The sequence below is a fragment of the Lathyrus oleraceus genome, chromosome 7, assembly GCF_024323335.1.
Source record: "Lathyrus oleraceus cultivar Zhongwan6 chromosome 7, CAAS_Psat_ZW6_1.0, whole genome shotgun sequence".
NCBI lineage: Eukaryota > Viridiplantae > Streptophyta > Magnoliopsida > Fabales > Fabaceae > Lathyrus > Lathyrus oleraceus.
In genome coordinates this window covers 66,628,180-66,647,155 of record NC_066585.1, presented here as the reverse complement: position 1 = coordinate 66,647,155, position 18,976 = coordinate 66,628,180, and positions in this window count along the sequence as shown.

Here is an 18,976-nt window from a genome sequence, read left to right as displayed (position 1 = left end):
AGAGAGCTACAATGGCACACCCGAAAGGGCAAACCCATTGAGTATCTCTGCTCGATTGTCGAGACTATTATCCGCCTTAGGATGACCTGATTAGAATTTACCTGTGAGGGGAGGGGTGCTTCTTACAGATGCATGTTCTGTTGGTGACTTTGATGGTGACTATTGGTTCCGTTGATCAGAGTCATATTTATAAGTCGGATTTATGGACCTTTGTTTCTGAGACGCCGAAGTGCTGTCCGTGTTATTTATCAGTGGGGATCCATTTATTTCAGGATTCCCCGGGCCGATTCAGAGGATTGTGGTTATCTGCTCAGAGATTGTCTGGTGATGATGATGGTGTATCTTTCAGTTCCGTTTATTTCGGAACCCTTGAGTTGGATTTGTGGTTACATATTCCTTCAGATGGTTGTGATCGATTCAGAGATCAGGGCCGTGACTTAGTGCAACAGTTGTTCAGATGACTCGGAGGATGGCACTATGCATTGCATTCATTCATCAGCATCATCACATTTTGCATTCACCTGCATCTAACACATGTTTATTCATATGCAGGGACATTTTTGATTGAGATCCTGGTTGAGAGATTTCTTTGCTCAGACATGAGGACCGGTTTAAAGGACGATGTTGCCTATAGCTTCTTTGACCCAGAGATCAGTGTGCTGAAGGATATGATAGCTTTGATTACACCCGACCATGTGGGGATGTTTTGTGAGGCATATGGTGGTATTCTGAAGATGGTTTCCAGACCCACTGACAGAGATATGAGCGCCATTCATACTCTCCTCCAGTTCTATGATCCTGGTTTGAGGTGCTTCGTCTTCCCAGATTACTTATTGGGGCCTTTGATGGAGGATTATGCTGGTATCTTGGGCATTCAGATCAGAAATCAGGTTCCTTTCTATGCTACTAAGGAAGAGCCTGATATTGGTGGGATTTCCCGTGCTCTTTATTTGAGTCCGGAGATGGTTAAGGGGAGTCTGAAAGAGAAGGGGAAGTTGCCTGGTTTTCATCTGAGTTTCCTAGAAGCTAAGGCCAAGGAGAATGCTGAGTTGGGTAATTGGAACACAGTCTATGCCGTGATTGCTGCGGGCATTTATGGGATTATTCTGTTTCCTAATCAGAAGAGCTTCGTGGATATTAATGCCATTCACTTGTTTGTTCAGAGGAATCCTATCCCTACCCTGATCGGAGATGTCTATTACTCGGTCCATAACAGGAACGAGAAGCGGCGTGGGGGATTGATTCGATGTTGCACTCAGTTGCTATATAAGTGGTTTATGGGATATTTGCCTACCAGGGGTGCTTTTGTTCTTCTTGGCCAAAATGTCAATTGGGCGACCAAGCTGATGGGTTTGCGGGCCAAAGACATAGCTTGGACTCACAGTAGTGGGGTTGGACAAGACTTCATCTGCAGTTGTGGGGGTTTTCCTAATGTGCCGCTTATAGGAGTTCAGGGTTGCATTAATTATAACCCGACACTTCTTAAGAGACAAATGGGATTCGCTATGGAGCTTCCTCCGTTCAAGAGTGAGGTTCAGGAAACTTTGTACTTCCCGGTTGAGGGCAATCAGGCCAAGTTGAGACAGGTTTCTGATGCGTGGCGCAGCATTCAAAGGAAAGGCAAGTTTTCTTGGGGTAGAGCCAATAACAGGTCTTTTCCTCCGTTCGATGACTGGCTCAGAAAGAGACTGGATCTTACTTGTCTACCGTTTCCTATGGTGGATCCGTGGTATCCGTTGATTGAGGAATCTCCTTCTTCTGTTAGTATGGAAGAGTTCCTGGAGATGAAGCGGGAAAGAGATCAGTTGCTTGCGGAGAAAACGGAATTGGAGATGAGTGTCGCTCGGGTTCAGATGGCTAATCAGGAGATCAGAGTGAAGATGGAAGATCAAGACAAGCGACATGCCTTGGAAGCAAAGCGCTTTGAGATGGATACTGCCTACTATGGGAAGGTCAGTCAGGCTTTGGCATCTTCAACAAAGGAGCACGACATCACCAAAGAGAGATTGACTAGGGCTTCAAAGGTCATTGAAGATCAGAAGAGGAGGCAAATCCTCGTGAGGGATCAGAGGGATGACAGAGTCAGAGTTCTCATTGCTGAATGGGAGTCAAAGCTGAAGACCAAGGAAACAGAGAATGTGAAGATCATTGCTGAAAGAGATGATTGTATCGCCGAGAGGAATCATTACATTGCTGAGAGAGATCATTACTTCAGGCAGATGAAGATCCATCAGAAAGAAGTCAGGAGATTACAGTAGGAGAACACCGAGCTCAGGTTTGCTGCAGAGTTCGCGAAGATGGTTGATGAGATAGGGCCTTCTGTGGGACCCTCATCAGGCTAGCTTTTCTCATTTGTGTGGATTACCGTCAGGCCTGTTGACGGAATTCACTTGCTTGTATTTCTTTCCCGGTTCTGGAGATTTGTATCTGATTTGATGTATGACTATGGCACTCTTGGTGCATTTTGCTATGTGGTGGTTATTTTCATTCAGTGATTGATCTTCAAGCTTTACTTGCTTTACCGTATGCACTCACATAGCACACACATGGTTGGGGGTATTTTGCTAAATCATATATCTCTGATCTGTATGATGAATCAAATGATGAATGTCAGAATATTGCTGCCGGATTGTTATATGTCTCGATGAAGCCAGGATCAAGAGATAAAGTGTTCCTCATGTGGATAAACACTGCATTCATGCATAACCATAATAACTTGTCTTCTGTTTTGCAGGTGTCAGTTTCTAACCTGTTTGATTGACACAGGAATGATGAATCCGCCCAACACAGACATTCTCGAGCTGAAGGAGAAGATGGGAGAGCTGATCAATGTCATGCAAGAGTTCGCCTTGGGGCAGAAAGCAATTGCCGAGAAGGTGGGGAGGATTGAAGACTGGCTGAAGGAAGGGGAAACACAAGGAAACGCTTCGTCGTCTGGACCGAAGAAATCCTTTGGTAATGACCAGCGCAAGAATGAGAGTGAATCGAGTGCTGTGTATGCCCAGAGAGGACGCGGTAGGAATCGTTACTACCAGCACACTGCTGCGGTAACCACCCTTGCTGGTAATCAGTCAGCCCAACAGCAGCAACCACCACCTCAATTGAGAGCACAGAGAGCTGGGAACCAAGTGAGAGGAAAAGGGGTTGATCGTCATTTTGATAGGCCACCCATGACGTATGCTCTTCTGTTCAAGAAGTTGATGGATCTCGGAATGGTACAATTGAGGACATTAGCTCCATTGAGATCAAATAAGAGGCCACCTAATTATGATAAGAACGCCAAGTGTGAATTCCATTCTGGTGCGTCTGGGCATAACATTGAGGGTTGTAGAGCCTTTAAGCATGTTGTCCAAGACCTGGTGGATTCCAAGGCCCTCAATTTTACACTGTCATTGAATGTTAATGCCGATCCCGTGCCGGTGCAGGGTCAGGTGATGGTGGGTGTGATCGCTGAAAATTCAGATCGCGTCTGTGCGGTGGGGGAAGAGACTGACAGTGACTGTGAGCTGGAGTCGTGGATAAAAGCGTGCGTACCAGGGAACTGGAAGGCCTAAAAAGATCATCACTGTCACTCTACTGGAAGAGTAATAATTTCTGTTTTTCAGTTTTATTTGCATGAAAGCCATACGTTTTGTCCGAAACGTATTGGTCCATTGTAAGGGCCACCTCATGTTTCATTTTGCAACATTTTGCATCATAAATAAATGGATGTTTTTCAATTAAAAGCGGTGCTCCCTGTTTTTCATTTTTTTTACAGTTTAAATAAAAAAAATAAAAATGGCAATGTTTGTTTTCATTTTTCATCTTTTTGATTTGTCTCGTTCCGACGACAAAAAAAAATAATTCTCCGGATCTCGTTGATAACAATCCTGTTACACCTCATATGACTTCGACAATCCGATCTATCAAGCCGAAGAAGAAGGCGAAGAAGATTGTGATCTACTGGAAGATTAACCAGGTTGTTGAAACAAGAGGAGAAGGTGATTCAGCTGAACGAAGGGCGAGTTGAGCTTGTTAACCGGTATACTGCCGAGGTCAGAAAGGAAATGAAAATTGGAGCCGCTTCAGAGGCGAGCCGAGAGCAGAATGGTAGCCCTGTTGAAAGAGCATGTGAGTACCTTCGCCTGGTCGTGTCAGGATACGCCAGGGTCGGATACCGATGTCGTTGTGCACAAGCTACCATGGAGAGAAGACTGTCCTCTAGAGAAGCCGAACGCCGGTGCTACTTATCAGAGAGCCATGGTGACTTTGTTTCATGAGATGATTCATCCTGAAATCGAATGCTATGTTGATGACATGATAGCAAAGTCCCAGACAGAAAAGGGGCATCTGGCAGATCTGGCCAAGCTGAGTAGACCAGTTGAAACGATTCAAACTGAGGTTGAATTCAGATAAGTGCACTATCAGAGTGCGGTCCGGTAAGATGTTGGGGTTCATTGTAAGAGAGGAATCGAGGTTGGTCCTGTAAAAAAAAAAAAAAAAAGAAAAAGAAATGCCTGAACCGAGAACAGAAAAAGAGGTTCGTGGTCTATTAGGTAGATTGAACTACATGTCATAGTTCACATCTCCTCTAACAGCCACGTGTGAACCTATACTCAAGTTGTTGAAAAAAAGAGATCAAACGGTCAGGTGAAATAATGATGGCCAAGGGGCATTGAAATAATAAAAGAATAAGTTGCAGGAACCTCTGATTCTGATACCTCCTATGGAAGGAGCAATGGTAAGTCTGTACCTGACAGTCCTCGAGGGGTCTATGAGGTGCGTACTAGGGCAGCATGACGAGTCTTGTCGAAAAGAGCATGCAATTTACCTTAGCAAAAAGTTTACCGACTGTGAAACAATACATTCACTGTTCGAGAGAACTTGCTGTACTTTGGCATAGGCTGCTCGCCGACTGAGACAGTGTATGCTGGTTCATACCACTTTGTGGATTTCGAGATGGATCTGATCAGGTAGATTTCTGAAAGAGCCAGCAATGACCGGACGGGTTGCGAAAGGGCCAATGATTTTGATTGAATACGATATTCGATATACCTTTCAGAAAGCAATCAAGAGGAGTGTATTGTCTGATTACATCGCCCAGCAACCCGTGGAGGATTATCAACCGATGAAGTTTGAGTTCCCTGATGAGGACATCTCGAGGTGCTCCAATCGAAAGATTGAGAGTAACCGATCCCGGAGGAGGGGCTTGACCCCAAATCCGAACGGATTTTGATGACTGATGGGGATAATGTGAAGGAGTTAGTGCTGCTTTGGTTATACTGAAAAGATCCCACATTCCTTTTGTTGCCCGGATAACATTTGAATGCACCAGCAAGGGTGGCAGAATACGAAGCTTGTATCCTGGGTATCGAACCTCGGTGCGCCTACTGGAGCAACGCCTTTCTCATTGGTATATGGAGTGGAAGCGGTGCTACCAGTTGAGGTTCAAATTCCCTCTTTGAGAGTCCTGATGGATGTGAAGTTGCAAGAGGCAGAATGGGTAAGGACCCGGTATGAAGAGTTAAGCCTGATTGAGGAAAAGAGGCTGGCGGCCATCTGTCATGGGCAGTTGTACCAGCAACGGATGAAGCGTGCTTTTGACAGAAAGGTACGACCTCGGGTATATCACGTATGTGATATGGTGCTGAAAAGGATCCTTCCTCCTCAAAGCGATCGAAGGGGCAAATGGACACTCAATCATGAATCCCCAGCATGGTCAAGAAGGTTTTCTCTGGCGGAGCCTTGTTGCTGACGACCATGGATGGCGAAGATTTTCCATCCCCTGTGAATACGGACGCAGTTAAAAAATACTTCGTGTAAATAGACCCGCTGGACGAAAAGAATAAAAGAGTCCAGGCAAAAATGGGCATCCCGGCGAACCAAAAAACAGAAAGAAAAGGTTCGGGCAAAAATTAGGGATAAAAAAGGAAAAACTGTACACCCGGCAAGTCGAAAACCTGAAAAGGCGACTTGGGCAAAAAAGGGTATCCCGGTGGACTGAAAACCCGAAAGGGCGGTCCAGGCAAAAGAGGGATTGAAACGAACAACTGCGTCTGGCATGATCGTTTGCGCTTTGGTTAAAGCATCATGGATAATACCCGGTAGGGATCAATCAGAATCGTCTTGTTCAGAAGGCTGAAAGCACGGGAAGTCTGAGGACATATGGGGTGTAACCGAGTTGGAACTCGATGAGATCACGGGTTTCACATTGCCATTAGGATAGATTTTTTCCTTTTGTGCGCAATTACCTCTTTTCAGGAATTGCTTCCTTTGTATTGCTCAGTTTTGAGCCCCACTTTTTCAGTCAATAAAATGCATGTTCAGTCAAATAATTTTGTTTTTGTTTTTCATTACCGCTTTGATTGCAAAAACATCCAATTATTTTTGATAAAGAATCTTGCATTTTAAGACATACAGGTCCCTTCCAATGCATGTTTATAAGATCGAAAGCTTGAAATCTTATTCGGAAGGTGGAGTGACCCAAGTGTTGAAATCTTGATACGCCTGGGGCACGGTTTTATCTAACGATCTCTTTTGCAGGCGCTGTTAGATATTTTTCACTCACTTGCAGGTTGTGATGTGGAAGATTTTGACAAGACGATCCCCATGGAGTCCAATCAGGGACGAATGAATAGAAGAACGGTGAAAAGACGGCGAGACGTACGACGACCCTTGAAATTAATCAAGAAGACTCTTCAAAGTCTGAAGATTGAAAAGTCTGTGTAAATCCCAGAAGTTCGCTCTCCGTCGAGTACGGAGCGGTTTGGAATACAAGATGATGGAGCAGAAAAGATCCAGACGAGTCTGGGAGTTCTCAAAATTGGAAAGCTGACATGGGATTTGGATGATGAATACCGATTGGTTCGACGAATCATCGGGTGTTCAGTACCAGACTGTCCTCCTACCCAAGCAGAGTCGGAATGACTAATCCCCCAGCAGATCCAAGGTCTGTGGTTTCCCTAGCAGGGTCAGGATGGTTATCCCCAGCAGGTTTCAGATCGATGCTTCCCCAGTCGCCAGGCCTGAAGGTTGCAGTTTTCCCAGCGGAAGTATCTGTGTGTGGTGGTGTCTCAAGCAGAGTCGGGATTGATGTCCCCAGCAAGTTAGAGACCGTTGTTTCCCCGCAGAGAGCGTTGATGGTTCTTATCCCCAGCGATATCCCCAAGTGGATCAGGAGCAAAGGAGGTTTTCCCCAACAAGGGTTGCCTTTTTCCAGCAGCAGCACTATTCCCCAGCAGGGTGGAATCGGAGTGTTGGCGGGATCCTCAGCAGAGTGTCTCGAGCTCCCCAGAAGAGTCCCTCGAGGGGGATGCCCTTTTTATGCATTCATCATGTAGATAAGCATAGCATACTGCATAAAAAAAAGTAAATCGCGTAGCATTTCCATAATTATGGAGCATTACGCAGAAAAATCGATCATGCATCATTATTGCAAGCATAAAGCTAGTCTCAAGCCGTGGTTATCGTTTGAGGGGTGGTTGTGCCCGAAGAGGAAGGTGTTACTCCGAGGAGTCTAGCATCATGAATTTGAATCAAAGGTATTCCCCAGTAGTGCGATACTGGAGGAAGAGTTTCTGTCGAGCAGAGATGGAAATGATGGTCAGAAAAGTTTCGGGGTCCAAAAAGAAAAATAGGAAAGAGATAATCCCCAGCTAAACGCGAGGTGTTTGTCTGTTAGGGTTGAACAGAGAATAGCCGGTTCGTGGCTTGTTATCCCCAGTGTGGGTCGTTGTGGCATGCGTGCCGTCTCATGTGTCACTATTCCTTTTTACCGATGCTGACAGGCATGGAAATCTTCCGGTATCCAGACCGAGGCGGGTATTCAGACCGATGTGGCGCTCAGGCCAGTTTCCGATTTCCAGATCGAAGAAGTTTCCGACGATCAGGTTGAAGTACTTATGGTATCCAGACCAGTTTTCCGGTATCCAGACCGAGGCGGGTATTCAGACCGATGTGGCGCTCAGGCCAGTTTCCGATTTCCAGATCGAAGAAGTTTCCGATGATCAGGTCGAAGAACTTGTGGTCTCCAGGCCAATTTTCCGGTATCCAGACCGAGGCGGGTATTCAGACCGATGTGGCGCTCAGGCCAGTTCCGATTTCCAGATCGAAGAAGTTTCCGACGATCAGGTTGAAGTACTTATGGTATCCAGGCCAATTTTCTGGTATCCAGACCGAGGCGGGTATTCAGACCGATGTGGCACTCAGGCCAGTTTCCGATTTCCAGATCGAAGAAGTTTCCGATGATCAGGTCGAAGAACTTGTGGCATCCAGGCCAGTTTTCCGGTATCCAGACCGAGGCGGGTATTCAGACCGATGTGGCATTCCGGCCAGTTCCGATTTCCAGATCGAAGAAGTTTCTGATGATCAGGTCGAAGAGCTTGTGGCATCCAGGTCAGTTTTCCGGTATCCAGACCGAGACGGGTATTCAGACCGAGAAGTGGTGTCCAGACCGAAGTGGTAGCCAGACCAAAGAGGTGTTCAGACCAAAGTGGCATTCAGGCTAATTCCCCCGGGTGTTCAGGCCATGGTTATCCCTGCGTTACCATTTATTTTGGTATCCAGGTTGACATTTCTGTTTCGGCATTCCGGCCGATTTTCTCCGTACCAGACGGATTCTTCTTTCAAGATTGTTTCTTTGCCGATTCTGACAGGCATTGTTAATTATTTCCCATCAGAGTGCAAATTGTTCGTCTGTTCTTGGTATTCAATCACTCTTCACCCTGATCATCTGAAAGCCGAGGCTATTCATATCGACAGGTTCACAGTGGATTGAATAGGGGCAGCTGTAACACCTCAAAATTTGCCCTCCTCTCTTGGGACTAGCTTTGCATTTTTTCATATCATTTGTAGGTCATTAGGCATTGCATATTTGCGTAACATGTGGCTACATTGAGCAAGTCATCCTCCTAGGTCTTGGTCAGAAGATAAGAGGTTGAGATTCAAGCTGAGGGTTTTCATTGGACTGATCACTAATCATCTGAGGATGTATGGTACAAATTAGGTTTTCATGATTCCTCAAGGGGATTAAGCTTGATCTTGGTTGAAATGGTACATCATCATCATCATGGTCTTGATATCATCCAAGAGATTGATCAGATACCTTGAGATTAGGGTTTTGACCACTGGTCAACCCTAATTAGTTGAATCATCTGCATTGGGCCAATCAGGGCTTGGCAAGGAGATGGGGTCTACAATGGATATGGGGATCATCATGTGATTATTTTGAGCTTATGGAAGCTAGGGTTTCATCATTGAGCCATTTCATCAGGAGTTTGAAGCTCAACTTGGTCAGTGCATAGCCAGATTCATCTATCAGTCAGAAAAGTCAACTGTGGTCAACTGTGCCTGAATTGATGGATTTGGAGGTGGGAGAGAGTTAGAGACACTTCTTTCATGTCTAAACAAGTTTCATTTGACATTTCAAACATCAAGAATGAAGAAAATAAAGTCAGATGAAAAGTTTCCAAAAATAGCAGGTGACTTGTAATTGGAAACTGCCAAAAATGGAAAGTTTTTCACCTCAAAATTACGTATCCAAAAATGCTTCAAATGAAATTTTGTTCAACATGAAAGTTGTAGATCTTGCTCTCACCTTTCCAAAAAGTCCAAGAACACTCATTTCTCATGTATGGTTGGCAAGTTATGATCAAATCATTTTCAAAAAATGTTGAAATTCAAAGTGGCATAACTTTTGAATGGAATGGCCAAATTGGGTGATCTTTCTTTGAGCAAACCACATTTGACATGTACTATCACATTGCATCATCACATTTCATTGAAAACCTTCACATAAAAAGGTCATTTTTCAGGTGAACCATTTGAAAATTGGTGGGAAAAATAGTGAATTTTCAAAATACAAGGCATTTGCATACAAAACCTTTTCCAACACATTCCAAATGACAAATATGACTTGCTCCAACTGGTTTTGTACTGTTACATTGGCTGAATTGGAAAAGGACATTTTGGCCATTTGACATAAATTGCATTTTTGCTAATTTCACTTGGATTTTGTTAATTGTGATTAACACTTGGATTAAGGCATGGTATAAAGGCATGATCATAACAGAAAATGCATAATCACATTTCATTTTCTCATATCCAAACTCCAAAATTCACCAATTCTCTCAAATTCTCTTCCAACTTTTTTTGACTTTTCCTTGGAAATTCACTATTGCTTTGCTAGTTCCTTGCATGAATCATCATCTAGAGATGCTATAGAAGATCTGTTGAACAAGATCTTGAGGAAAAACTGGAGGAATCGCGACTGTTGCAACATGGAGCTTCACATGGCAGTTGCAAGATTATGTTGATCCAAGCACTTCTGAGCTGAATCTTCACTTCTATACACCTTCCACATCAATATAGGCTACCTGTTTTGCATCATAAGGTCCTGAAACGCACGGATTCAACTGCAACTTCATCAAGAGGTACTTTAGTCGCTAACAGTTCCCTTGAGAACTTGCTTGTGCTGCTGCTTGGTTGTATAAACCAATTGAGGTAGACTCTCTTGTCTCCATGTAGTCTGGAAGACCTGGCTTGTTATTTAGCCAGGCAACTGTCTGAAGTCCTCCTTAAGAGGCGATGTTTGTGATTGTTTAACTTTGTCCCCAAGCAGGAAAAGACCTTGATTAAGGCAATTGGCAGAACCCAAGGGATGTGCAATCCATCCCCTGCTATTCTTGTTGAGTCGTCCCTCTGCTCACACCAATGTGTTGATGCATTGGGACATTAACCCAAGATCAGTTGAGTCAGAGTCATGAGTGTAGAAGGGTTCCCACTTTCTGAACCCACACTCCTTTGTCTGAAGCTCTCCCTGGCCAGGGATAAGAGCTGTGAGGCACACCCCTCACTTCCATTTCATCAGCTTCACCCTGACTCTCAATGCCAGGGTTAAGAGCTAACACCACCCTGATACAGTTGACTTGCTTCGGCAGTCTAACCCTTGATTGAGCCACATCTATTTGTATATAGTGTGTGCTAATTGTGAATGTTTGATTTGTTTTGTTGATACTGTCATGCTTTGCTTTTTCCTGGTTAGGATTAGCTTGCTGTTGTGCAAGTAGATAGAAACCATAACATAGGGCAATGATGCATGATAACATCTAGGCTCGAGTACAGCTCCCTAGTAGTGTGTCTCCCTTTGTATCTGGTTAGAATTTCTTTCCCGTTCAGGGGAACTACGTCGCCCTGATCCTCATACCAGATGAGGTACGTAGGCAGGAGACCGTGCGAGGTCTCTCCGGGCACCCTTTTCTTTTTTGAGTGTGTTGTGCTTGCCAGCTATCAGGCTCGAGTTCCCGACTCCCTGTTAGTCTGTGTGTTCAGTTTCTTCTGACGTCTCAGCGTCTTATTGGTGTTGTGCTTGCCAGCTATCAGGCTCGAGTTCCCGACTCCCTGTTAGTCTATGTTCACACTTTTTTTTCTTTTTTGTGTGTGTTTGCTTGACAGTTGCTAGGCTCGAGTTCCCGACTCCTTAGTAGCTTGTTGCTTGTTTGTTCTTGTGTGTCAGGATATGGATGTAAGACCAGCGATTGGCTGTCCGTATCCTGATTGTGTTTGTTTGGTTCGGAAGCCGATGTAAGTCCAGCGATTGGCGTTCGGGTTCCAGGTTTGCCTGTGTTTGTGTGTGTCTTGTTTGGCGTGCGTGAGCCGAACTACGGTAGCTCTGATTCTCGTTCCTGACGAGATACGTAGGCATAGGATGCGACGTCCTAGCGAGCCCTCTTTCCTCTTCCCCCACCTGTGTTTCTTGTATGTGTGATGTTTGTTTAGCAACCTTTTCTTTCTTTTAGAGCGTGGATCCCGTCGAGTACGACGGACGTGAGGGGTGCTAATACCTTCCCCTTGCGTAACCGACTACCGATCCCATTCTCTTTGGTCGCGAGACCATGCTTTTCCCAGGTTTACTTCGAGCGTTTCCTTTCCCTCTTTTGGGATAAATAACGCACGGTGGCGGCTCTGTGTTGTTTTTGTTTCAGCCCGCCGGTTGTTTTTCGCGGATGCGACATAATCTTCTCAAAGTCTTCTTATCTTTAAAAGATGCCTCAGGTGGGTAAATCTGACTTTGGAGGAAACATTTGATATCAAAATACCATGGCTTTTCATCTTTGACTTCTTCAACAGAAAATACATGAGTTGGCCTATCAAGACGCATCACAGTCAAATTTGGAACTTCATTCCAAAAATTCACCACAATCATTGAAGCCAACATTGCAAGAGCATATACCATCCAGTTTTTGTCTCGAGGGATATGATGAAACTCAACCTCTATAAAGAAATTTGAAATCCTCCTCGCATAGTCTCTATATGGTATCAAACCGGGTTGATTCATCTCCCATTCACCTTTGATTTGATTCACAACCAAAGTTGAATCTCCATAGACGTCCATGTAGCGGGGTATTCGTTACCATTAGAGATATTGACTAAATCCAAGGTAAATCATACAAGTCGAGTCGCCACCGCACTTCTATTTATCCAAAGGAATGGTTAGAAAGCAAACAAAAAAACCTAATAGTTTTAACAAAAACTAGTAAAAGAGAACAGAGATCTGGGTAAGGGGGTTGGTTATGTAATGGGAAGGTGTTAGGCACCCAAAACATCCTAGGTACTCCTAGGGAGCCCTTTTCATACTTGTTGCAAGGTTGTTGTTTTGTTAAAATTTTGTTTGTGCAAACATGATTGAAGAGATGAGAGGAGAATGTACAAGTTTATTTACATTTTGTGTTTGAATGGATGAACCCATTGCCTACGTACCATCTTATAAAAGATTAGGATCAAAACCTCGTAGTTTGGGGTAAAAATCTCAAAAATGAGTTGGTGAAGTGATTGATCGAAAAGCCTTAAGGTCTTTTGTTATCAAAGGGAGAAAACTCAACCAAACCACAAATCCACCATGTGAGGATAACTTCAACATGCTAGTGAGGGGGTAACCCTATAATAAGCATGGAAGGCTCATTGTCCATCACTAAGGATATAGGTGAGTATTATATCTACCACAAGGATAACTCAAACCTAATAGCTAAAGGTTATGGAAAATTTGATTAAGAAAGTGGCCATTGGAACCATAAAAGACATTTGAATGGGTTATATTTACCAATTAGAAGTATATACAAAAATGGTCAAAATTGATTTCAAGGTTCAATTCAAAATAAGTGTTATAAAAAGAAAGTTTGAAAATCAAAAGCATAAGGCTTAGGTTTCTAATGTTGAAAACAAATGTTAAATGTTTGCACAAAGAGTTTTGGCTTGGGTTAGAGTGGAGAGAAGAAGAAGAAGGGCTAATTCCTAAGTAAAACAAAAAGGTGAGGGATGAAGAAACAAAACCACAATGGAGTCCCTCTCTTGAGATCATATTGATGATCCAAGTAGCTCTCATCCTTTGGAATAAGCAATCACAATAAAGCATAAGCAATCATCAAACAAGCCTCTTAAGAGTTCCTCAATGTATCTTGTGTCTTTCACTTTTGATGAACATGGCAAGGGTCCTTCAATTAAGCTCACATAGAATTCCCTAGCACCAAAACAAACACATCAAAAGCTCCATGAAGTAAATCAAGAATGGACAAGAGTGAGTTTAGAGATTTGGTCCTTCTAATCCATCTTCATCATTAAGGTCCATTTACTCCAATTTTGCATAAGGAAGGTCCTAGAATCTAAGTCCAATTCTCCATTCTTTGCATAGGGGAAGTCCTAGAAACTAAGTTAATTTCTTTGCATTTGGTCCACAACAATCAAAACAAAAACACAAGCACAAAAGTATATACACAATTATGTGCTCAAGTGAGCAAAAGGCAAATGGCATTAACATAAACATGTGCTCAAGTGAGCAAAGAGAAAAGCAAATGGATAATATGTGCAAGAATAGTAAATTGCATAAAAGTAAAGAGCAAAAAGTAAATGTTAATTGTTAATGGTTAGTGTTAGTAGTTAGTGTGCCATAAGGCAAATTTAGCGCTATGTTAAGCAATCGTAATTGGACTTATGTAGAAGTCACAACTATATGAGGCCGGTCAATAATAATGTAGGCAACAACACAAGTTAGGAGTCTTGATTAGTGAACCAAGTCCCAACAACTTGCCATGCAAAAAAGAAGAAGAAACTTGATCTTGTATTGGTTTAAGTCTTTTGCATGGTTTAGGAAACAACCTATCCTTAATGCAAAGCCATTCACTTGACCAATTGATCAAGATGAATTAGATTTGGATCAAGGAAGATTAAGTCTCCCTAATCAATGCTAACTTATCAACCTTCAACTCATTGATCAAAACGAAAAAAGAAGAAGAAGAAGGAGATGAATAAGAGAAATGGAAATGGCAAAATTAAAGTGCATTAAATGAAATAACATGTACCGATCCACATATGTTGACCAATGGCATTGAAAGTCAAAGTCAAACAATCAAAAACAGAAGTGAGATGAAGATTGGAAGTCAAGAAATGAACAAAATATTTTTGGCATTTTTTAATATTTAAAATTAAAGTTGAATTAAAAATAAAAGAAAGGTCAAACTTCAAAATCACTTAAAATCAACCTTGAAAGGTCCAAGTAATTTATCCCAAGTTCGACAAGGTCAAACTAAGTTTGACAAAAAATTTCAACATTTTTAAAAGTCATAAACTATTTTTAATCAATAAAAAATGAATAAAAATAACCTAATTGAACTAAAATCTCAAATAAATCTCAAATCAATTTAAAAATTGATGAGAATATTTTTCATAGACCCATCATCATTCAAATAGGTTAGGAAAATATTTTGTATTTTTTGAATATCAAAAACTATTTAAAGTGAATTAAAAATAACCAGAAAAGAGAAAATTCACAAAAAATATCAAATGACAAAATAAAAAATATTAAAAATCAGAAATAGAAACTAGAATTTATTTGGAGACTAATGCAATTGGTCCCATAATTTTTGGATTAAAAAGTGAGAGAGATATTGATTTTTGAAAATAATTGGAATTAAAAGAAATAAAGAAAATAGAAATCAGAAATTAGAAATGGCAAAAAACGAGAGCCCTTGGATCTGAGCTCATTAATTGAGCTGGCAGATCCAAGCATCCAGAGGCGCGCGTCCAACGTGTTCCACAGTCAATGCAACCACACGTGGTATTTAAATAAGTTATAAGTTTGGACAGCCAGGATTAGATCTGGAAATAGAAACGGACGGCCATAATTGGATATGGAGTTGGGACGGTGGCCAGCGCCACCGTCTTCTCCGGCTAGCTCCGATGAGAGCTCAAATTTGCAGAAGAGCAAATGTGCGCCAAAACACGCGATCCAGGCATCAATCGAAAGAGGAAGTGATGTACATCACTCCTATACCATTCACTTACACTCTAGATTTCTATAAATGGAGAAATTAGAGATGGAAGTATGATGGTGTTCATCATGAACTTCATGTTTTTACAAAATTGAAAGCACAAATCAAATGCCTCTATTGAGAGGACTTCAGCCAGACCAAGGAACTCAAGAAATAAGCAAGGATCAAAGAGTTTCAAAGAGAAAAAGTTCTGATATCCATCTTTGAAATGCAGGTATGGAGAGCACGATCTTTCACAACCAAAGCTTGCAATGAGATCTAGTGATGAAGAGGAAGCAAGGCTGAGGAATTATAGGTCTAAAAATCAACCAAGGAAGTTGAAATTCAGATCTGAATTTTTTAGAAGAAAATTGAAATTCCTTTAGTAATGGCTATGGAGAGATTTGTGCAGCATAACAGGTTGAATCAGGGATCCCTTTTGAATAGAATAGGGTCTCTATTTATAGAGGGAGTGGCAAGGAAATGATGAATTGATCCGTGTGCATGAACATGGACAATCCTTGCATGGGCTTGCATGATCATGCACAAGGCCCAAAAACAATGCCAAATGCAAGCTGAACTCAAATGCCAAAGGTTTGGACGTATAATTAGAGTTGTATTGGCTTGTGCATCAAGATTTCATGTGAATTCCATAATTATGCCTAAATGTTCAACTCTTCGAAAATACCATTTGCCAAATCCAAATATGATCATGTGAGTAATGGTTGGAAAGGTCTTGATGTAAGGAACAATTGTTATGTTGTCCAAAAATCCATTTGAAGTGTAGAAATTTATGAAATTTGAGTTTAAAGTGCAAGGTGCATGACATGTCAAAGCAAGGTTTCCAAATCTAGCCAGTTTTCAAGCCCCTCTGTTTTGATGATGCAAGCCTCAAATGAAAAAATCTCCAACATAAACGTTGTAGATCTCTTCAAGAAAATCAAAATGGACTTAAATTTTGCATCATTTGGATTTTTGATGAAGACGTTATGGGCACTTGAAGTTGGACTTTTTTGCCTTTTAATGCCTTTGGTCAAAAAGGACCTATAATGTCTTGCATTATCACATGTATTTCCTTTGAGATTTTGAAATTTTTCTCAACATAACATTTGAAGTAGACATCTTAAGCTTTCCAATTCATTTGATCCCACCTCAAAATCATAAAAAATGAATGAGTTATGTCCTTGGGAAGTTGACCCAAAATTAGGGTTTCAGTCAAAATGACCTATAATGTATTGGAATGGTAGATGGCATTCCAAGGTTCAAATCAATTTTTTATGAACATGAAAGTTGTTCATATTGTCCTTAAGAACATTTTTGATTTTGGAACCATCTCCATTTGACCAACACATAAAATGTTAGGTCTCAGTGCATTTCAAAATAGTCAGATGAATTGACTGAGCAACTTCTCAAGTCCATGACTCATACCTTGATGAATTGATGATTGAGGACACTCAAATAAGTTCAAATATGCATGAAATGATGAATTAAATAACTTCCCTTGATTGAATTTGATCATGGGCCGAGGTTGCTTCATGAGCAAGGCATTGTGGTGCACAGATGAATTAGGGTTTCTTTGGGGAACCAACCTCAAACCCTTTGACTTGATTTGATCAAAATGATGAATTGAGATGCCAGGGAGGCATATTTGATAGATGAGAGCTTTAGGGACCATTACCATGCTTGCTATCATCTCCTCTTGGCCTTACCATTGCACAGATGATCTCCTAGAAGCTCCTGATCTTATAATTGCTTAAGCTACAAACCAAAAATGTTAGTGACATATTTTTGTGCTTTTGGTTAGTAAACAAAATAAGAAAAGCAATGATATATAATTTAAGCATGCTTGGTGATCTCAAACCACTCACAAGGAGTCCCACCCAAAGGCAAAGGGAACCAAGATGCTAATGATCCTTGAGGCAATGCCAAATGCAATGTTATGATTCCATGAGGAATCTTAGGGACAAAATTAGGGTCTTACAGATGCCCCTATTTAAGGTCATTCTAGCCGGAGAAGTGAAGGTTAAAATCTTCGTCTCGACGGGGTAGAATGGGCTTAAATAATAACAAAGAGACGAATTTTGGTCCCTAAGAGATCTCATGATGCAGATGTATGCATGCAAAATAGTAAACTCTGTGGGGATATGCGTCCACAAAAGAAAAAGAAATCCAGAGAAACTGATAATCCATAGGAGTAATACACTCACTATGGAGACAGAGACTCTGGGGGAGTGAAGGAATGAAAACGTGTGAGCAGGTCACGACTCAAAGCTTGGGGAACGGAATTCCAAAGGGAATAAATCCAATGGAAAGACTCGAGCTGACTCGAAGATGCATGTATTGGGGAATATGCCAATACAGCCAAAATTATCCACAATGGATACTTCGGATAAAAATCCGGGCTCAGGTGGGGATGTCCACAAAGGACCCAACTGAGGGAGATCCCAACAGAAAATCTCTTGGGGGAAGCGACGGGGTGAGGTATTATCAGTTACTGGGTAATAAGCTCAAAAGAGATGTGTGATTTGAACACCGGTATAAAGGGTGAGAGAATAACATGATCGGGAAGAATGAATATCTAAGACCGGTATAAGGGTGAGAGATGTCAATAGACCAAATCATCTAAGGAAGACCTAAAAGGTATATTTCAACTCAGGCAAATCTGACTCCATAGGGGACATAAGTCATAATAGGGAGCAGAAGGGAGGAACACCAGGGATGCCGGTTACTAGGCATATAATAGGTGACCAAACAAAGCGTGAATTGGGGAATATTCCCAAAACACTAATCATCCAAAAAGAGGGCAAAAAGCAACTCGATTACGGGATGGACATTTGATTCCAAAACAGGGATATGAATTTTACTCGACTGGGGAAGAACAAAAGGCTTCGACCAAAGAGTGCATGAGATATATTATCTATTACCGTCAGAACATAGATAATATACTCGCATGGAAGATTATCCACAACCGGTTACCGGGTTAATAAAGGATAAATCGACCGACAAAGAAAGGCATCGGGATACCAAACTAGGTATATAATAATGACCATTCAAGGGGAGCAACAAACATTACCGGCAACCAGTACGAGAGATGATTTGCTGGGGATAAACTGCTTAATCAGGGAATATCAACACCGAATATTGGATAATGATAACTGTCAAGGAGGGGATTACATCTACCGGATATCCAATAGAAGACCACGGAAGAGTAACCGTCATCGATTAGGATGAATAAAAAGGTCAACTCTGCAAAAGGGAGAAAAAAAAGTTTACAACTACCGGTATAAGGGTAGAAAACCACAGACTCCGTCGAGGATAAGACGAATGATCACTGGTTACTGAACAATTATTCATTTATACCACAGGGAACCAAGAGAAGCAGTTCTCAAGAGGCCAATTTAGGATCAAACCATAGAGGCAAACTGAATCAAGACGCGTCCTAGTGAGGATATAACTCAATAGGGAAACCCATCCCAATATATGTGTTGGGAGGAAGCGAAAACAACCGTCGTCCACGAGGATATAACTCAGTGGGGAATGCGGAAGGAAAGATAAACACTTTTTGCTTAAGGGGATGACTCTACGTTGAGGGATCAGACGCCGACATCTGCTTGGGAAATGCATTACCAACTAGAAGAGGAATAACAAACAAAGATATATGGCAAAAAATGTGATATGAATATCTTATATGCACACAT